This window comes from Schistocerca piceifrons, chromosome 2 (genome assembly GCF_021461385.2).
Source record: "Schistocerca piceifrons isolate TAMUIC-IGC-003096 chromosome 2, iqSchPice1.1, whole genome shotgun sequence".
Classification (NCBI taxonomy): domain Eukaryota; kingdom Metazoa; phylum Arthropoda; class Insecta; order Orthoptera; family Acrididae; genus Schistocerca; species Schistocerca piceifrons.
In genome coordinates this window covers 496,273,047-496,295,950 of record NC_060139.1, presented here as the reverse complement: position 1 = coordinate 496,295,950, position 22,904 = coordinate 496,273,047, and the positions used below count along the sequence as shown (strand labels likewise).

The 22,904-nt window shown below is 42.8% G+C and overlaps 1 non-coding gene across 1 annotated transcript; it reads left to right on the top strand.

Annotated features, from left to right (window-relative positions):
• The first annotated feature begins 9,767 nt into the window (after positions 1-9,767).
• Positions 9,768-9,842, top strand: Trnas-aga. The gene has a single exon. It is a non-coding gene; the product is annotated as a tRNA-Ser (tRNA).
• The last annotated feature ends 13,062 nt before the right edge of the window (positions 9,843-22,904 follow it).

The window sequence follows — 22,904 nt, the reverse complement described above, 5'->3', positions numbered from 1 at the left end:
CAGCAACTTTCTTTGTACGTGAAATTGAAACTTATCTTAGCGCCGACAGACCGTGGGGCGCTACACTACAAATTATTATTTTTTTCTTTTTGTGTGGCTTCTTTACTTTCATTAGGTAGACGTATTAAACCTGCTTATCTCGATGCAGTAAAACTGGAGTGAAGTATTAATTACTGACATGAAATAGCGGAGGCGAGTCTGTAGTATTATTAGTATTGTAATCGGTCCAAGAATACATACGGCAACAGAAGAAATGGTAAACAGCGTTAATAAAAGTATCATTGACTGGTATTGAGAATGCAGGCTTTCTCGGCGAATCTCGATGATAAAATCTTCTCGGGTTGATAGCCGACTCAATTCGTTGTTCTCCAGCAAGCTGGAGAACATCGCATTGACTCGGCTGTCAACCCGAGAAGATTTTATCGTCATTGACTGGTTTCCTGGAAATAGGTTTACTGTCAAATTTAAAAAGACAACATTTTTAATTCTGCACGTGTATAGGTACTATACAACATATAAGTGTGACACATGCTGAGGAGGTAATAAATAGGATAGAAACTTCGAAATTTTTAGGCGTCCATATTGATGAGAATTTAAATTAGAAAAAGCACATTTTGGAACTCCTGAAACAACTTAGTTCAGGCACGTTTGCTTTTAGAACCATTTCAGATCTTAGGGGAGAGACAAATCAGTAAGTTGACATACTTTGCATATTTTCATTCATTATTTCATAAGGAATAATTTTCCCAGGTAAGCCGTCTTTAAGAAAGAAAGTCTTCTTTGCTCAGAAACTAACTGTAAGAATAGTATGTGGTACTCACCCATTTTGAGTAGTGCGTCACAGGATATTTATTCCCACAGGAAGTTTGTTGTAAGTAATCCACTGCAGTTCAGAAGGAACATTGATGTACGTATTTACAATATCAGAAGATAAAATGATGTTCATTACCCCACGTTAAGGTTTTCCTCAGCACAGGGTGCACACAGTTGCAACCAAAATTTTTGTTCACTTACCCAGTGATATAAAACATCTGATAGACAATAAAGAAAAATTTGAAAAAGAACTCCTTGATAACTACTTCTATTCCGTTAAAGAATGTCTGCTATTGTTATTTGCGAAAGGTGGTTCAAAAAATGGTTCAAATGGCTCTGAGCACTATGGGACTCAACTGCTGTGGTCATAAGTCCCCTAGAACTTAGAACTACTTAAACCTAACTAACCTAAGGAGATCACACACATCCATGCCCGAGGCAGGATTCGAACCTGCGACCGTAGCGGTCGTGCGGTTCCAGACTGTAGCGCCTTTAACCGCTCGGCCACTACGGCCGGCCGCGAAAGGTGGTGCGTAGTAGCTGGTAACTCACATCTGCATAGTTTTTTGAAAAAATTAGAAATAAAAAACCTTTTAAAAGGTGAGTATGTTGCCATTTATTTATTTATTGTATGGCAATACATGTACAAAAATTACGAAACTACTACATGTCAACAACTAAAGACATATCTCTAACATAAACTACACGAATGACAATAGCTATATACAGATATCAAAATCTTTTATTAATTTTTCACACCACTTGTCGCTGCCTAGAAATCTTCGGAAGGACCCTTATAGGCACGTGCGAGACATGTTGATACAACATGAGCAATTCGTTTGCCGTTCCGCACCACAATCACAAGATGGTGATGAATATTTGCACCACTTGCGGATAGTGTCTGTACATCTTTCATGGCCCGTCCGGATGCGGTTGAGGATAGTCCACACTGACTGAAGCTACTCAAATCCAGGGGTTTCTTCTGGATGCAAGGGCAATTTCAGGCACTGTGGGGAACGGTTTTGTTGCTAGCAGCGTGTCCATTCATTAGTAACATTGAATTCAATTTCCGAGAGAGTCCTGTCTGTGATAAGAGTGGGTTGTACTGATCTTAATCTTTCTCGCTCCACAGGGAATCCATCGTTCAATATTGGAAGGTAGGGGTTATTAATAATCTCCTGGTATTCCCCTTAGTAGCGCACTCTTCCGTCTGATATCAGGAGGTGGAATGTGACTCAAAATGGTAACCAATGTGTGGGAGCAGATCGTATTAACCCACTAACGGCCGATATTCAAACACTGTCTGCTGACGATTCCAAACTAGTGCCACAGATCTTACGTGGAATGTTGTTTCTGCTATTGAGCTTAATAAATGGATGTGTCAAGTGCTCTTTTAAAAAAAAATGTTCTAAATAAAGTGATTCCAAGGTATTTTTGATGCATATTATGATGAAGTTTGTGTCCCTCAAAACATGCATCAAAGGCTTTGTGTGGCAACCTATTAGACAGATAAAAACATGCAATTTCTGTTTCGTTTACGTTTGGCCGTACCCTCCGTTTACGGAGGAGAGCAGAAGTTAGAATTTATTCAGTTGTTTCAAGGATTTAATGTCGGGTAGCTGTTGCCCAGTCATATGCATAGTCAAACTTTCTGGGCTGTATTGGAGGCGTATCAGGTATATATATGTAAATTAAACAAGACAGCAGCAAGGATGGATCCCCGGTTGCATCATCGACTCACTAGGCGCTCAGCGGGCAGTGCGGCACTATGTTTTCGAATTTTTTCAAACTGTTGCATCCTTCAACTCCCGCTTCGCTATGTACGCTCCCCGGTTGCTAAAGTCAGGGATCACACTTTATTAATAATTATAGTACAAAGTAATATCTCCTGTTACAATAACATTTTCAGCAAGTACACCAAGTCCTTTCATTCATACATGAATTTTTTTATCATTACTAACTTTTCTACAGGAGCGTGTATACAATGTAAATGGCATGTTACTATAAACATAGCTACGTCTACTTTGGGTTTTGCGATCAATACCACAATGCCACGTCTTGTAGACGATGACATCTCGATCGGCGAAAGATTCAAGTCCAGAAGGGGAGGCGTTTTCACAACGAACAATGGCTAGGGTAAACCAACCACTACCAGAATTTCCAGTAGCGACGTCCAAAGTAAAATTACCCCTGCAGCCACGGAAGATTGTAGGTCCATTTAATATAATAGCTTAGGCTTTCCTACAAGTTTTGCCATTTACATTGTATACACGCTCTTGTAGAAAAGTTAGTAATGATGAAAAAATTCATGTATGGATGAAAGGACTTGGTGTACTTGCTGAAAATGTAACTGTAGCTGGAGATATCACTTTGTACTATAATTATTAATAAAGTGTGATTCTTGGATTTAGCAACCGGGGAGCGTACATCGCGAACCGGGGGCTCAAGGATGCAACAATTTGAAAAAATTAACAAAGGATAGTGCTGCACTGCCCGCTGAGCGCCTAGTATTATATACTTGAGAGTCTCTGTCCATGTACACTGGTGTCCAAAATTAAAGCAACAAACTGCTGTGTGTCTAATTCAAGACATAATCATTCAAAGTATCAACAGATGTCGTTACGATCGTGTTTTGCATGGAAGATAGCATTCCGATAAACGGACAACCACGCCAGCAATGACGTCAGGGCACCTGTCAAGCGGGGTAGTGTTTGCATGGTAGTCCCACATTGCTGTGTACACAGTCACAGACGGTGCAGTATGGCACAGAGAAGATGCCTACAGACACTTTTGTGGAGGGCCATAGGAAGAGTGGAAGCATGCGAGTCGCAAACTTATGTAGCCCGATGGGTTATTGTGAATCGTTCTGTTGTTTCTCGGATGAGACGACAGTTGATAGAGACCGAAACTGTATCCCGGAGACCACGACAGGGCCGACCACGTGTGACACTAGAAAGAGGGGACCGTTCCTTGGCTGTAAGGGAACGACGGTACCGCCTTACTGCTGCACTGCAACTGGCACCTGGCCACGCAGCATCCCCTGGACATGATGTATCGAGACAAACGGTGTACAGAAGGCTTCAGCAGAGTGGTCTTCATTGTGGGAGACCAGCTGTCTGTTTACCTCTGACGTGTCTTCACAGAAAGGCACGTCTGGAGGGGAGCTGTCAACATACAACCTGGACAGTCGAATGGTAGGCCAATGTTCTTTCCACAAATGAGTCCGGATTTGGTCTGGAGAATGATTCTCGTCGGATTCGCTTCTAGAGGGACCCAAACATTGTGGAAAGAGACCGATATCGAGAAGGATCCCTAATAATTTGGGCAGGGATTATGTTGACCACTAGGAAACCTCTTTAAGAAAATGTACAAGTGAATCAGCAAGATCAAACTGCTGTCAGTTACCGTGAGGTGATGTTGGGATCTCATGCGCGGTTGTTGCGAGGTGAAGTGGCCCCAGACTTCTTATTGGTGGACCTCATGGATATTGCACACGCGGTGTGGCCTGCTCCCTCTCCCAATTTGAATCCCATAGAGAATGTCTAGGATGCACTAGAGAGAAGGGTTGCATTACGTCAGCATCCACCAACTACTCTCCAAGACTTGTGAGCAGCTCTGAAGGAAGAATGGGCTCTGTTGCCTCAACATGAGATTGCTGACATCATTCGCAGCTTCTCCCGTCGTCGTCAGGCCTGTTTCGGTTGGTTCCAGAGGTGATCACTCCCCATACTGAGCACATTAACCAGTTGTCAGAATGTGTCTGCAAATCCGATAATCTGGGAAAAAAACGAAGAACATTTTTGTCTACCGTCATGCGTGTTGCAGTTGTTTACGTTCTGTATTCTTTATATGGTTTTCACTTTAGTATCACCTATGTATACTGTTTTGTTGCAAAATAAACACAACCTTGCAAAATTTCCGTTTCTTGCTTTAATTTTAGACACCAATGTTGTACGTCTGGCTGTATCGAGGTTATGAAGTAGGTTATCTGCTATTTACAGGACACCGCTTTTTAGAAATTCATCATATAACTTCTCTTTAATTTCATTCCAAGTTGAAATATATTGCTTCCGGTAGCCGTTCGGAATTGCCTTCTTTATTGCACTTATCAAAGCTCCAACAAGTCTCTCACAGTTTTTTGCTTTTAATGGAAACCAATAAAGATGTTTGTCCAGGTTTTTAGCAAATACATCCGACTTATCTTTGATAAAGTTCCATGAAGCATGTAGCCATATTTAAAAACTAATTTTTGATGTGAATATAAAAAGACACGATCCACATTATTACGACTTATCGTGCAACTGATCCATGAAACATGAAACTAAGTAACTGCCTACCTCAGTAATTCTTTGCTTCTTCACAGTCGTCTCAAAAATTTATACAGATTGTTTTAACTACTAACAATGCGTCGCACTTCCTTGCAGTCTGGTCTGTCCGCTTACCGCAAAGTAATTCAGTTTTTCCAGATTGAAATTTTCACTCTGCAGTGGAATGTGTGCTGATATGAAATGATTCAGTATTTCCTATCGCCTTTGCATATATTCTTCTTCTTCCTCTTTCTGATGACAATTTAAACTAAAGTGGCAACTGAGAGATAAAAGCTCAAGCGAGCTCCTAATCGCTAGCAAAACCTGTCCTTTACTTAAGAAGGAACATTCATCGGTACAAGGAATATCGGAGAAGAAGTTCTGACTGGCAAGGATTTATTGCTCTGTGCACTCACAGAACTGTACACGATTCAGAAAATCGTTCTTATACCATTTTTGGTGAAAACGTACATGATATGGAAGGAACTGGTGACATATTTCAGTGCGATGTGTACTGGTTTTAGGAATCCCAATCTCCTGTTCAAGCTGTCGTGTGTTCATGTGTGTATTCATTGCAACAAAAGCGCGAGTGGTATAATGGGCTGTCAAATGAACGCGAGACAGAGTGAAAACAAATTGTTTATTATTTCAAAAGTAATCGCCATAACTGTTGATACATTTACCCCACTATGAAACAAGACGTTCAGTGCCTTAGTGGTGAAATATTAGCAGCTGCCTTTTCGTCCGAAGCATATCGACGCCCACGAATGTCTTTCTTAAGGGCTCCAAAAAAACGGAAATCTCATGGGGAGAGATCGGGATTGTGACTGTGTAAGGGCTTCCCAGCCAAACTTCTGCGGCGTACTCAAAATAACCTCAGCAACATGTGGGACATAAAAATTATGGATTGTTAACATTTGGCAGCTCTCATTTTTTTTTCCTTTGTCCTTAATTGCAGATTTGACTTGGAGTGCATTAAAATGGCGATTGACCATGTGCCATTTGGCATGCAGAATCCAAATCTGTGACTGTGGTTCAAAAACTTTAAAGAGACAGGCAAAGCCAAAGGCCTTCGTCAGAGTAGATAACACTTGTCTCTCTAACACCTGTCGACAGAGAGCAAGCTGTATTTCAAAGCAGACTCCAGACGTCAGTTCATCGAACATCACGCTAAATGCAGGATGCAAGGTCAGGTGTCCCTGAAGCGTTACACAAGTGGTTAGGCCTTTTTGCGCGCAAAGTGTAAATGGTCCGAGCTTTCCAGCTAAACCACCGTCTTCTGAGCTATGTACTCGCATCTGCCGTGCTAGCCTCCACAGTGGCTGTCAATGACCGCCTGACGAAGTGCCTGTTTACAGACTGAGCAACGTTCCATATTTCTGGACATTTTAATCGCCACAATATTAGGATTCGGAGCTGCGAAGACCCACACACAACACGTAAACACATCCGTGATAACGTACAGCTTAATCTGTGGCGTAGCCTAATGCACGATTGGGTCGTAGACCAATTTTATTTTTTTATTTTTTTTTTCGCAGAGAGAACCATGATGGGAAATGTTTACTTGGATATGCTCAAATAGATCCTGCTGCCACAGATCGAAGAGCTGCAACTGTCCATCATCTTTCGGCACGACAGTACAACTCCACATTGTAGTTCGAGTATGCGGGTGTGATGAATAACACTGAAACTAAGTCTTTATTTATTTTTAATATTTAAACACTGACCTACAGAATTTTCCCTGACAAAGACAACTCAAACTTAACCTATTCATTTATATTACCCACAATATACAAGCCCAACACAATCTTACTGCTGTACAGTGACAACGTGGCTTCCAATAACTAACACAAAAGAATGGTCCTGAATTCAAGAATTCCTAACAGTAACAAAAGTCCAAAAAAACATGAAATTAAAGAAATAAGAAACTACCTCCAACTCTTGCCTAAATTCATTTCAATCACGAACCCCATATTTTTTTATAAGTCACTTACCTCACAGAAAATCTTCATAACACGAACTACAGCAATTACAGCAAGCAGAAACTACAGCCAGCGAAATAAAAAGATTCTAAGTACTGTAGACTCTAACTACCAGGAGGCATACGGTTAGCAAAAGAAAGATTTTGTTAAAGAGCAAACAATGTATTAAGAAAATTTTACCTTATTCTACTTCTACATGGATACTCTGAAAAACACATTTAAGTGCCTGGCAGAGGGTTCATCCAGTTCCAAAAATTATATGGTTGTCAATAATTCCACAACCCAAACACAACCAACAACATCCTCCTCACTTTACATTTCCCTGCGTCTCACTTTACAATGCAAGTCCTACCAACACAGAGTCTCCACTAAGATGAAAACACATGTCTATACACTTCTCTATCCACTCGCTAACTTCTAGTCCGTCGAACCACAGAATCTCTTGCTGAGGGCGCAGAGCGCTGTCAGCAATATTAACAAAGTCTGTAGCGCTGCTGACATACAAACAGGCTGCATACAACACATTTGCTGGGATGTCGATGGGTCGGGATTGTCCGATCGCACGGCCCCCGTACTCTGGCGATGTCTAGGCATTAGATTTCTTTTCGTCGAGTTACGTCAAGGATCGCGTGTACACACCACCCTATTGCTACCCTTCGTGCACGAATAAATGAAGCAATCAGAACTGCTAAAGCTGTGATGCTAACCCGCACATGGGTAGAACTCGGATATTGCCTTGACGATGTACAAGCGACGAGGGGGCACACACTGAAATCATTGAAATTCTTGGAAGTACGGCCGAAAGTCGTGCGTGAGACGTGCGACCTTTTCTGATGATCGTTATTATGATTCTAAAAAAGCTGATAGGTCGCAAAAAGTAGCCACAAGACGTTAATGGAACTCCTTTATTTTCATAACGCATTTCGTTCGTAGCCCATCATCAGATGACCTGCTACATTAATAACACGTTTTTACATTACAATTGTAAACACATACAGAAAAGTATTAATACTGGCTCAACAAAACAAAACAAAAGTTCATAAATTTATTTTAAAGCAGTACGTACCACAGTGCAATACGTGTGCAATGCGGTGACAAAAAAAGTCTTTCGACTTGTAAGGCATGAAGTTACTACATTCGCACAAGGAAAGAAATACTGAAAACTAGCAGACGAATGAATATAGCGGTCCTCATCACAGCATAAGTAACTTCACTTACGCTAGATGGCTTGTGAGTGGTGACGCTGCAACCTGCCATTACAGTATAGTCAGTGATCTCCATACTAACTGTATGTACATCTTCTGTCTTTGACCATAGCGCTTATCCGTGCCTTCTCAGGACTGTTTACATCGTCCGCCATCTTTTAGTTAGGCAGAAAGTTTCTCTTGCTGTTAACGAAGTGTATGTTGTGAGGGTAAAATGGTTATTTCTTGCTCTGCATACAACTGTACAAACCGGTGGAGCAAGGAAAGTGATTTAACTTTCCACTGGTAATAATTGAATGTCAAGAAATGACAACACTCTCGTAAATATCTTGGTCGTTGCCATGCATGATACAATGTGTCTTCTGTTTTGGACAGGTGTCCTCTGCAAAAAGATGATTTTCTGAAACAGTGGGTCATTGCCACTAAACGCAAAGGTTTCACTCCTACAAGGGCTAGTTTCTTGACTGGAGATCACTCCTTGGAAGAAGATTATTTAGTAAGGCCTGGTACTTCAGAAGGCATCTGAAGCCTGCTTCAGTGCCATCACAGTTTGCGTTTCCGAAGCATTTAATGCTGAAGGAAAAGCAACCAAGGCGACAGATTAGAATAACAACTGAGCACTCTACTGTAGAAACTCACGATTATATTGAACAGATTAGTCACTTCACACAAACATTGTTTTTGTTTTCAAACAAACATGTTTTCTCATAAGTACATTGCCAAACTATGTTTGATGCCTGTACTACTTGTATTCTATTCTTGTTTCAGTTTTCTCAGAGTTGCGAGACATCTAAAGATTGTGGATCTCAGACACAAATAGAAATGAATGACAAGGCCACTGACACATGCAATTTTTTACCAGATGTTGTGGAGGCACTGAGAAGAAAAATCAAGAGCCTGGAGGAAAAAATAGGAGAAGAGAGAAGAAAAACTATTCAATGAAAGACATCATAAGTGCTCTGAAAGAGAAGGGTCATCTAACAGAGAAGCTGCATGAATTCCTGAATCAACAAACAGGGACTCGGATGGAATTAGTGTGCAATTTGTTTCTTTCAGGAGTGCTAGTTCTACAAGGTTCGCAGGAGAGCTTCTGTAAAGTTTGGAAGGTAGGAGACGAGGTACTTGCAGACGTAAAGCTGTGAGGACGGGACGTGAGTCGTGCTTGGGTAACTCAGTTGGTAGAGCACTTGCCCGCGAAAGGCAAAGGTCCCGAGTTCGAGTCTCGGTCCGGCACACAGTTTTAAACTGCCAGGAAGTTTCACATCAGCGCACACTCCGCTGCAGAGTGAAAATCTCATTCTGGAAACATCCCCCAGGCTGTGGCTAAGCCATGTCTCCGCAATATCCTTTCTTTCAGGAGTGCTAGTTCTGCAAGGTTCGCAGGAGAACTTCTGTGAAGTTTGGAAGGTAGGAGACGAGGTACTGGCAGAAGTAAAGCTGTGAGGATGGGACGTGAGTCGTGCTTGGGTAGCTCAGTTGGTAGAGCACTTGCCCGAGAAAGGCAAAGGTCCCGAGTTCGAGTCTCGGTCCGGCATACAGTTTTAAACTGCCAGGAAGTTTCACATCAGCGCACACTCCGCTGCAGAGTGAAAATCTCATCATGTTGAATAATAGTGTGTCATCCAAGGGAAACAGGTACAAAACAGACATTAAAATGTTAGCAATGATGGTGTATTTTTACTCTCCTAAGGTGTATGAATATTTACAGACATTAATGCCTCTGCCTGACAAATCACTGATTTCTCGTTGGGCAGAGACTGTGAATTGTGATCCTGGATTTTTAAGTGATGTGTTCAGGTAATTTGTGTTTAATCATGATTTGAGGACTGAATTTAAATATTCTATGGCAATTAGAAAATAGGTAGTGTGGGACCAGGAAACTAAGAGGTATACAGGTTTTGTAGATTTTGGAGAAGTTGTACAATCAAAAGGAGTGACAGAAGCTTCAGAGGCATTAGTTTTTATGCTTGTCTCCTGTAGCGTATTTTTTAGTGAATCGCTTTGACGGTAGTGTGCAGGCAAAGTTAATAAACTCTGCTGTGGAGAGGCTAAGCAATTCAGGCATCAGAATTTGGGCAGTCACTTATGATGGCACAAGGACAAATATAAGCACTCTTTGTTCATTGGGATGTAGTATTAATTTTAACAAAATCTTTCTTTTTCTTCTCAGTTCCTTCACCCAGGTTCAAACCACAATGTTCACTGCTTTTTGGATATATGTCATTTAGTGAATCTTGCTCGAAATGCATTAGCAGAAGTAGGTGTTATAGAGTCTACAAATGGCCATATTAAGCGGCAGTACTTGAAAGAACTAAATGAGTTGCAAATTGATGAAGGCATGACATTTGCTAATAAGTTGTCAGGACAACATATTAGTTACGTTAATAAAAAGATGAATGTCAGCTTAGCAGTTCAAACACTCGGTTCCAGGCATGACATTTGCTAATAAGTTGTCAGGACAACATATTAATTACGTTAGTAAAAAGATGAATGTCAGCTTAGCAGTTCAAACACTCAGTTCTAGTATTGCAGATACTATAGATTTTTTTAGAAGAGCTGCCAATCCCAGATTCCATGGTAGTGAGGCAACAGTAGAGTTTTTGAGATTCAGAGACAGAATTTTTGATGTCTTTAACTCCAGAAATCCTCTAGCTCCAGGATATAAAGCCAGCCTGAAACTCAGTAATCATGCAGTTTGGCTTGATATTTTTCATCAGACAGAATCGTATATAAGAAGTTTAAAAGTAAATGGTGTTTGTCTCCTGCAGCACCAAGAAATACCTTTGCCTTTGGCATAATTTTGAACATGCATTCGATTAAAGCCATTGCACTGGAAGTAATGACTAGGGAAAATTCTCCTGTGCGAAATTTGTTGACATATAAGTTTTCCCAAGATCATATTGAACTCTTCTTCTCATGTGTGAGATCCAGAGGTGGGTTAGAATAACAACCCAAATTCGTATCAGTTGATGTGTGCTATGCACAAGTTGCTTTTAGGCTGCGTCCTCTTGTAGATGACGATGATGATTCTTGTATGGTTGTAGATGATGTAGGAAAATGGTGCTCACTTATTGAAGAGGGTACTCTGTTTTCCACATACAAGCAGAACATTTTGTACTACGTTGCAGGGTTTTTTGCCCTCACAATTTCAAAACAAGTTACATGTAAAGACTGCCTCTACATTCTTAGGCCACCTGTTGTTTGTAATGACGCAACATATGCACTTCTCAGTACTTCAGAAAAGAACTCATTCACAAAATTTGTAAGCCAAGGCAAGCTTATTGAAACAAGTAATGCTGTATACTCTGTGGTGGAGCACTCAGAAAAATTGTTTCAAATGTTTATCGTCAATGGTGACATGGGGCAAAAGCACTTAATTAGTAAGATTGTCAAGTGTGTCCTTAAAAAATTTGTGAACTGTTCATTCCCTCAACTTGACCATGACTTCCTTAATAAATGCGGAGTTGAAGATTTGGATGAGACACAGCTTGTACGTAAGATTGCATCCAGGTACATACAGGTGCGGCTGAAAACATATGGGAAAAGGTTTTCAGCTGAGAAAATAGGTCACTATACAACGAATGTAAGACAAAAACTCAGGAAGATTATTTTATTCAGTAATGTGTAATGTTGTGCCTGTAACATTACAGCAGTGGTTAAAAATGAATGGAAATGACAAAAATTAATTTCATATTTTGTTTCAATGTGGTTTTGTGTTCTCATTTCAATATCCTTGCTCATGCTTAATGTTTACAGTAATTATCATTTTACAAATGATAAAAAAGTAGACAGACATATAAAGTCGTTCCTTGGGACATTGCAATCATGGTAGCTTTTAACTAATCATGGTATCTTTGTAGCAATTGCTATTTTTGTTTCAAATGGCTGGTGTTCCACCTGCTTGTATTATTTTATACCAAGTGTAACATTTTATTACCTCTGTGATTCATTCAAATTTCTTTCCACCTCCCTAAAAGCTCTCAGGCTTGTGATTTTTCTTTAATTGCTTTGACTGTGAAGTAAGCTTCTGACAGTGCTTTAAGTTGAACACTGCCAGGTTGATACAAAAATCTTGATATTTCAAAGTAAATCTGGAAACTGAATCAACACTGTTTTTACTTATTATAAACACCTAATTTCCTTTTTTTGGGATGTAAATTCATTCAGAAGATTAGATATGGGTAAAATACTAGTATTTTTAATACCAAAGTTACCCAAAATGACTGAGTAATTTTGTACCAATATTAAAATTGAAATTTTACTCCAAGATAGCGTCTCTAGTGCATATTTCCTCATTGCCAAGCTCACCTCAGCAATACGTGTGAAATTTTAGTGTCTGTTGTGATGTATATTGTGTGTGCAATACTTTCAAAAAGACGGGAAAAAGTGGTGCAAAGCTACCCAGATTGACTGAACTGTTTATATATGTTAGTGCTCAGTTTAATATGCACTTTAAACTAACTGATTTCATCGCAGTTTCCACGTTAGTACATGTGAATTAGTTCTGTAAAAGAAGAGAACAATTTTCGTGTCAATGTCACACGTAATTTTGGGTATTTCATACGGTGCCTGACAATAATTAGGATATTGTTGTGGATATCCAAATTAACCCAATTACGTATTTTTCCAACTAGAAAGATGACGTCGCCACTGGTAAGTGCATTACATATGTGAATAAAACTGTTCCTTACGCCTGGAAAAATATTTTCTCGCTTTTAGGTACTTTATATTTACGATAGACTTTAGTATTCATGAGTGTAAAACGAAATTGGTAGTTCGTTACGTTAATGTTAATGTAGTTAGTGTTATTATCGCCAAGAATGTAGATACTTTCGAACGAAAACGAGTGCCACCTTTCTAACTGAAATATCACATTCAGTTTCTTGCCTAACTGCAATATGGCGGCGCTAACAGACGACGGCACGCTGTAACAGCCCAAGTTCGCCATCCAGATAGTATAGAGATCACTGAGTATAGTAGACCATTACTTTCTTTCTGCGCCGTAGTTTGGATGAGAAATTAGATAAATATATAGGATTAGATGCAAGGTCCTGTGTCAGTATTTACATAGAGCAAACGGGAAGGGATCTTAAAACAAGATTCAGCGAGAACAATTGTGCAGGTAATGGCAGTGTTCTGAGCTGTCATTTGAGGGACAATGGCCACTAGTTTCATCCTACTGAGAGTTGTTTTAACATCCCAAATTTGGAGCCCAAAGGTAGAGATCTGCACATTTTATAAGATCTTGATATTTATGCTGATCGTCATACCAACCATACAGTATGATCAATGAACAAGTCACAAGTAATAGACAATGGTTTTCCAGCATTTTTGCTGAGCTGCTGACTTAATTTCTCGTTTATATTTCTCACCAGTACAAATGTAATTCCTTCTGTTTTGTGTGTACTGCACGCATAGTGTCAAATAAAACAAGTTACTTTGTAAATACGATTTTATTTGTAGATTTAATCTTTTTATTTTACTTTTTTATCTTTTGCTGTTTGTCTTAAATACGTTTACTTTGCTTATACGTTGGCATAAAATACACACAACTTTAAATTTAGATGAATATCTGTTCTTGCAACTGAATGGTCCAATAAGACATGTCGAAACCTACCCCGAAATTCTTTACACCGGAAGTACTCAACGAATGAAATGCACTGTCAAAATTTTAGCTGCTAAGAACCAGTGCAAGTATTTAAAAAAAATAGCTGAAAATTGTCAAATTCGTAGCGCGCCAGGCGGCGGTAGAAATGTGCACCCCAAATGGAGCTGCAGCTGATGCGCATGAGCAACTAGGCACACACACACATACAGCCGAGGTCGGCGGTACATTTTTAAATAGGAAACACGACACAACCCGATAGTAATTTGTAAACGACATCTCAGGTTACCGTTCGTTGATAGTTTCTCTGACACTACGGTACACAGATACTATTCTTTCGAATTAGCCACTCAAATAACATCTATCGCAAATTATCACTTGCTTTTCGCAGTATAACTAAGTACGGACAATACAGATAAAGCTGAATTAATATTTATTGTGCTTTCGTAAGGCATTTCTGCTAATAGTATATTTTCTTTTCATCCAGTTTAACAGTAATGTGGAATCCAATTAATGTTCTCAATTTAGCAATGATGGAACATGAAGAACGTGATTTCCAGCCGAAATCACCTGCTTCTCCTGAGGACGTACATACATGTCATTTGTTAGTTGATTTCCTTTACATTCATTCGAATGATGTCGACATTTCATCTGAAATTTTGGATATGTTAGAAGAAATAGGAAATAACTGTGACGATTCCACGAATTGTAGTTCGGAAGACAGTTGTGCCAGTAACAGTTCTGACGAACAATACCTTCCAAGTCTAAAAAAGCACGTACTGCAACAGCTTTCAGCGACAAAGAAAAGGCAGTGAAATATTCGCTACACGAAGGAGGGAAAAAATGGCTTAAAGTTATGCAAAGGCGTTTTCGTTTCGTAGAATCTGAGCGTGAACTGTACAAATGGAAGAATGAATTACATGAAGTAGGAAATATGAGCCAAACAGAAACCCAAAACCATCTGAATGAAAAACTGTTCGAAAGATTCAGAACTGCTCAAATGATTCAAATGGCTCTAAGCTCTATGGGTCTTAACATCTGAAGTCATCAGTCCCCTAGAACTTAGAACTACCTAAACCTAACTAAGGACAGCACACACATCCATGCCCGAGGCAGGATTCGAACCTGCGACTGTAGCGGTCGCGCCGTTCCAGACTGAAGCGCCTAGAACCGCTCGGCCACACCAGCCGGCCCAGAACTGCTCGTGAGAGGTTATGCACCGTTACCCATGGATATCTACGAGACTGAGCCCTCCGAATTGCATCTGACACGAACATTGCTAATTTCCAGGCTTGGTACACCTGGCTACGCAGGTTCAAGAAATCGTACAGACTAGGAAGTCGCAAAATTACCGCCTACGTCACGTAAAGGTGTAGAGCAGCTACCACTGATAGTGTTACAGAGAAATTCACAGCTGATGTGAAGACGAAGATTGCTGTTATACCCGCAACTGCTGTTTATAACGCAGATCAATCAGGTTTCTGAAAGAACTGTGTGCAAACGGCCCTATTCATTTGGGGGTGAAAAAAGAAGACGGAGTCGGTTGCCCAATCAATGGATACAAGGACACATTCACATACCATAATGCCAGTGATAAGTAAGAGTGATTTACTGTTTCCGCAGCTGTACATCTGTCTTCAAGATCCGCAAGGCAAATTAGGGCCAAAAATTAAAAATGGACTGTTTAGTTGCAAAAAATCTTGTAATCGACGTATCAAAATCTGGAAAAATGCGAAAGAATAATTTTCAACAGTTCGTTCGAAACGTATTCCTACCAGCTGCAGAAACTAATTCATTGCTTTTGTTGAATTCGTTGTCTGAACATAACGACGCCTTTGTTTTTGTGGAGGACGACGAAAAAGCTGTAGATGTAATACCGATTCCGCCTGGAACTACTTATGTGATTCAACCTCTCGATAAAGAATTTTTTCGACAGTGGAAAACATTTTTCATGAAATTATCAGACAACATAATTTCCGATAGCTCTCTCTCATTTCAGGTTTATCGGCGGAACAGTATTCTTAAGCTCCAGTCGTTTGTGCATTACCAGTTTTCTTTGCCACGCTTTACGAGCTTGATTAAGTATGCCTGGTATTCAGCGCAATATGCAGAACAATGGCAGGCACCATTTCTCACTCTATCCCAGTTCAGTCTAAATAAAACTTCATTCCTTCCGAAATGCCTTCACAAAAGAAGATGAAGTAAATATTCCAGACTTCGAATCGAGAACAGCTGCCAACATGAGTAACGTAGAACTAAATATCCTCGTAGTAGTGAAGCAACTCAGATCACTTAATAAAAGCAAGTCTTCTGGTGCAGACTGTATACCAATTAGGTTCCTTTCGGAGTATGCTGATGCATTAGCTCCATACCTAACAATCATATACAACGGTTCGCTCGAAGAAAGATCCGTACCTAAAGACTGGAAAGTTGCACAAGTCACACCAATATTCAAGAAAGGTAGTAGGAGTAATCCACTAAATTACAGGTCTATTTCGTTAACGTCGATATGTAGCAGGAATTTAGAACATATATTGTGTTCGAACATTATGAATTACCTCGAAGGAAACGGTCTATTGACACACAGTCAACATGGGTTTAGAAAACATCGTCCCTGTGAAACACAACTAGCTCTTTATTCACATGAAGTGCTGAGTGCTATTGACAAGGGGTCGATTCCGTATTCCTGGATTTCCATAAGGCTTTTGACACTGTACCACACAAGTGGCTCGTAGTAAAATTGCGTGGTTATGGAATATCGTCTCAGTTATGTGACTGGATTTGCGATTTCCTGTCAGAAAGGTCACAGTTCGTAGTAATTGACGGAAAGTCATCGAGTAAAACAGAAGTGATTTCAGGCGTTCCCCAAGGTAGTGTTATGGGACCTTTACTGTTCCTTATCTATATAAACGATTTTGGAGACAATCTGAGCAGCCGTCTTCGGTTCTTTGCAGATGACGCTGCCGTTTATCAACTAATAAAGTCATCAGAAGATCAAAGCAAACAGCAAAACGATTGAGAAAAAATACCTGAATGGTGCGAAAAGTGCCAGTTGACCCTGAATAACGAAATGTGTGAGGTCATCCACATGAGTACTAAAAGGAACTCGTTAAACTTCGGTTACACGATAAATAAAATCTAAAAGCTGTAAATTCAGCTAAGTACCTAGGTATTACAATTACGAACAACTTAAATTGGAAAGAACACATAGAAGATGTTGTGGGGAAGGCTAACCAAAGGCTGCGTTTTACTGACAGGACACAGAAAATGTAACAGACCTGCTAAGGAGACTGCCTACACTACGCTTGTCCATCCTCTTTTAGAATACTGCTGCGCGGTATGGGATCCTTACCAGGTAGGACTGACGGAGTACATCGAAAAAGTTCAAAGAAAGGCAGCACGTTTTGTATTATCGCGAAATATGGGAGAGAGTGTCACAGAAATGATACAGGATTTGGTCTGGAAATAATTAAAAGAAAGGCGTTTTTCACTACGACGGAATCTCCTCACGAAATTCCAATCACCAACTTTCTCCTCCGAATGCGAAAATATTTTGTTGGCACCGACCTACATAGGTCGGAGCGATCACCACGATAAAATAAGGGATATCAGAGCTCGTGCGGAAAGATATAGGCGTTAATTCTTTCCGCGCGCTATACGAGATTGGAATAAAAAAGAATTGTGAAGGTGGTTCGATGAACCCTCTGCCAGGCACTTAAATGTGATTTGCAGAGTGTCCATATAGATGTAAAACTATTTGTTATTGCGAAGTGCCGGATTGCATCAATTTTTACTTTGTCCGATGTGCCTGGTACTAGAAAAATGTTTGTTTTTATCATTGAACAGACACTTCGCATTTTTGTGACGACCACAGGGAATAAACAATGAACTGTTACACTGATAGTCAAATGTACAACATTTAAACATTATTATAAGGAATGACCTACAGGAATTATTATAAAATGTAGTACTGCAAGGCACATTTCATTTGAACATATTACCTCATTGTTGGAAGTCGTCTGTGACAACAAACACTGCGATCTGATTTTCCCTGCTAGCCTTTTTTATCAGAATTACATGTGCAAGAATTGAACTATCGATATGAAGTTATTCAAACAAATGCTTGTATAGTATAAGCCAGCTTTTCACTGGAGCAAACAAGCTAAAAAGCTCGAGCAAAAGACAGTTCTGTCTGGTGTACCCAGTAGGCCTCTACCAGACCTTTTCAACTCGACGCCACTGCAACTACTTACGGGTCCGTAACCTTCCCCAGTTACCTGATCAGAAAATGGAGACCTACAGTTTAACGGGACCCGAACCACATGTCTCTCGTGGCTATTCCAACATTTGTGAGAAGTGACTGCTAGGTTAAAAATCATAGTGAAAAAGTTTTGGTCTAAACGGGATTTGATACCACGCTCTCTGGATCACGAAGCGCGCACTTTGCCACTTTTTTTTTAAGACTCTACCCTTCTTTTTTACTGACTGACCTGAGAGAAGGGTCTGGGGTAAAGAGGGCAGGGGTCGTTTTCCGAGGCTTGACCTCAATGTCCCACTCCCTCCCTCCCACAGCCAAGGAAGGTATATTCTTTTTTCCATGCTTTTAATTATTTTTATATTGTTGATTTTTTTGTTATTTTTTACTGGATCCTACAACCGTCACCATAAGCTTCCGAGTCGTCTTCGCTTAATGAATGTAAGGGGGACTCCCTCTAAACCGTTTTCTCAGAGGGTCAGTCGTGTGATGTGAATCCTTTTCAAGTGTGCCTTCTAGCACTCAGAACTCCCCAACGGGCAGGAGGATCCTCGAATAATGCGCCTAAATAATTCGATAGTCGTGTTCGGTACAATGCATGGTGGCGGAACGCGTCATGAGTCGTTGTCAGGCGGACCCACAAGTCCAGAGCGCTTTTGGGCGCGGCTTGCAAAATGTAATACAGCACCATGCCCTTCAGCCAGTTGACAGCTTTTGTTCTGGTAGTGGGAAAGTAAACGGTATCTGGATGTAGGACTTCGTCCTGCATGATAGACTCTGGCTGTCGTCGCCACAGGAGCGCCAGCATACGTTGTACAAGATCCCAGCAGCTGCCCGTCAGAGCACATGTCAAGCGGTGCTCGTCCGAATCAACGATCCGAATCAACGATCCGAATCAACGACTGCACAGTGCGGGTACGAACGGTTGTCGGTGAGATTGATGGAACGGAGGCGTCGGCATGTGGCTAATTTGTCGTTCACCACCACATACGACAAGGAACGAGCCTACGTGGACAGGTATGGGGTGTACACTGCTCGCCACACCCTGGACCAGCAGATGGCTGGGTGTTGTTATTCGACCTTGTTACAGGGTTGTCGTGCCTGATAGATGCGGTAGTAATTTCTCGTGCTCCTCGCCCTCGTCGCCGGCAGATCCTCGGTCACGTAGCTCAGTTCGACCACGAAATCTCGGAGTGAGCAAGAGACGGAGCTATGTGGCCGACGGCGACCTGTGGACGAAGATCTCGCGACGCGACGATCTGTAGCAGCGTCCCCGTCAAGCTGGTGTTGGCCGCAGTCCATACGAGCCACACTGTCAATAGGTCTAATGCCCGCGCACGGTTGTGGACGTGAGTCAACCCCAGGCTCCCTGTCAGTGGACGCCTCGTTAAAGTAGTGTAGCGAACTTTGAATAAGTGACCTGCGTTCACAAATTGTCCGTATGCCGCCTGGAAACTGTGGGCCATGATGACTGTTAGCGGAAGAATGTGCGCAAAATAATTAAGTTTTGACACTGGGTAAGTGTTGACGTAACGCGTTCGGAGAATCATATCCATACAGCGGAATCTGCGATCACAGAGCAGTTCCCGTGGCCTTTGAAGTAGCCGGCGGTATGTGGCTGTCGCAGTTCGGCGAACAGTACTGGAGAACTGCACCCCTAAATCGTTCAGTGAGGGAACCTTTTGGAAGGGGATCGCTGTCGGCTGGAGAAGGCCTCTCCCGACATCCATGTACTTTGTCTTAAGAATGTTGACGCTGCCCGATACCACGCCATAGTGACCAACTATTGAAGCGTCGGGATTTCGTCGCTCGACCGCACCAAAAGGACCACGTCGTCAGCTAAGGCAGCACATCGGAAGGTCACGTCTCGATGCATGTTCGAGGGCCGCAGCGATTTAGAATCCTGATAAAGGACATTCCTGCGCATCGACGGTCCAAGAGTGATGTGTTCAGTCTGGTGTCCGTTGACCATAATCCGGGAGCGCTCCCCACTACTGACGCCTGTGAGAGGCTCATGCGTTAGAGCACGGCGTGAAGGAAACCGTGGTCGATACGATCAAAGGCGTGATCAAAATCGACGGCGACAAGGGCACCTCGGAGGAGGCAGGCCGCTGCCAGCGCCGTGACGTCGCGGTAGGTGCCAAGTGCCCTGTGGATGTTGTTGTCACCGCCTATACATGTCTGGTCAGGATGGATCATGTGTCCGATGGTCGTCTGACGACGTGTGTGGAGGATACGGGCGAAAAGTTTATAATACGCGTTCAGGAGCTGTAGTGAACGATAGTTGTCGCAACGGTGAGAACCGCTCGGTTTGGGAATTGGTATCATGATGCCTTCGAGGAAATCTGTCGTTGCAGAGGAGATCGTGAAACCTCTGAATCCAGTGAGCACCCATCAGGGGATAGAAGGCGCGGTAGAATTCGTTCGGTAAGCCGTCTAGGCCGGTGACTTATTCGGGGCGTCGCGTGCCAAGGTCGCTGTTAAGTCTTCAGCAATTATGCGAGCCAGCAGGGCGTCGTCGTAGGCCACTACTCTGGGGTCAGGCAGATTGCAAGGATGTCTTCGTACTCGCGAACAGCCTGTGGGTCCTTGGCATAAAACGTCCTGTAATGATGGACGAATGCCGCGGTGATGGCACACTGAGAGTCGACGCGTCCACCCGCTAGTGCCTCTACTGATTTTATAAGGTCGCGCTTGGGGTGCCGTCTCTCTCTGATAACGTGATATATAGATACCATTTTGGTGGGGATGGTCTCCTGCACCCTCGTCCGGACTCTGGCTCTGTCAAGCTGTTCCGCAGTGAGACAGAGTAGGCGAGCTTTGAAACGATTAACCGCTATCTGCCGTTCACGTGATGGCGGCTGGGTCGTCAGTTCTCTCAGTGCGGTGCGTCGCCCGGCGCCAGCGCGCTCTGTCACGGCCATATCCCATGAGTGTCCGTCGGAGAGCCGGCTTGTCGCGGTCGAGCCACCAATGTAAGGTGGAAGGATGTGCATGCAAACTTCAGAGGCAGCGGTCCCACGTAGCAGCGATCTCCCGCCGACATGCGTCCTCGTACAGGTAGGAAACGTTCAACGTCCATAGACCACGGCTGGGAGAGTGACCGAGCAGATGTATGCCAAATTGGCGGTGAAGGCTGTAGGCCAAAGTTCCACGTCCCTTGTCGCGGCGCGGAATCCTCTGGAGACATATGTCCGGTCAAGGCGGCTGGCAGAGTGTTCAGTGAAATATATGTAGCCACTGCAGATCTCGCACGAGTGCCCGTAGTGCCGAGCATGAAGAGTAGTGCGGTGTTTGGTCTGCTGGATCCAGAACGCTATTAAAATCGGTTCCGTATTCACATTCAGGAGTGGAGAAATTTCGTCGGAATAAAAGGTCACCCTTTCACTGCGAGGAAGGCGAGTAAACATTGACAATGCGGAGTGCTCCCACTGTGACGGCAACACCTCGTGTAGATGGCAGGTACATGACTTCCGATGCCTTGATGCCGTCTGTAATAGGATGGAGGTTCCGCCGGCACCGTCGCTTGATGGGATGCTGTAGGCTGTGTATCCGTAAATATTCAGTTGCAGCTCTGAATGGACTTCTTGAAGGAGAGTGATATCCAGGTCCGCCACCCGGAGTATAGCATGGAACATGCTCGTTTTGATGACAGAGCGTATACTGTTAACGTTGACTGTGCCCACACGGTTGGATTGGGACATCTTAATGCGGAGATGCAAATGGCGGCCTCTCGGTGAAAATTGGGCCGCTTGGCTACGCATCCTTGTGACAGGTATCTTTAACGCGGCCCTTCTGCGGGTATTAGGCTCTCCCCATGTGGGGCGCCGGTCCCGTGTGGTGAAGGATTGTCAAGGGGGTCTGTTACGTCTTCTGCCTCCATTTCAGCAGCCCAGTCACCGAGTGGGGAAGGGGTCGGTGACGTCGCGTCGCCGTGGACATTGTGCTCCATCACGTGGTCTTTGTCCTGAGGGGCTTCAGTCATGGGAATGTCTAGGATGGATGAGGCCACCGTCCTGTGAGTGGGGTCGGATGACTGCCTTAGGACGGTACTGGTACAGTCCACTGGCAAGGACGCGTCAGAGATGGCGTAGGCAGCTTGCTCCCTGTCTCTGCCCCTTTGGTCGTCTTCCGTCGAGAGGCGGCGTTTCGCCAAACGTTGTTTCCGCGTCCGTGTGTCCGCTCCCGTCGAAGAGCTAGGTTCAGTACCTTCGATCATCAGGCCGGCGTCAGGAACCGAAGCCTCTGGTAAGACGATGTTGAAGGTGGTGGTGGCTGGCGTTGTGTCTTTCAAGGGCGTCTCCTCGTGCGACGCCGCCGTCACGGCGTCGTCGGTGGCTGAGCACTATGAAATTTCTGATGTCATCAGTCCCCTAGAACTTAGAACTACACTACTGGCCATTAAAACTACTACACCACGAAGATGACGTGCTACAGACGCGAAATTTAACCTACAGGAAGAAGATGCTGTGATATGCTTCGTGATCCAGAGACCGCGGGATCAAAGCCCGTTTAGACCAAAACTTTTTCACTATGATTTTTAACCTAGCAGTCACTTCTCACAGATGTTGGAATAGCCACGAGAGACATGTGGTTCGGGTTCCGTTAAACTGTAGGTCTCCATTTTCTGATTAGGTAACTGGGGAAGGTTACAGACCCGTAAGTAGTTGCAGCGGCGTCGAGTTGAAAAGACCTGCTAGAGGCCTACTGGGTACACCAGACAGAATTGTCTTTTGC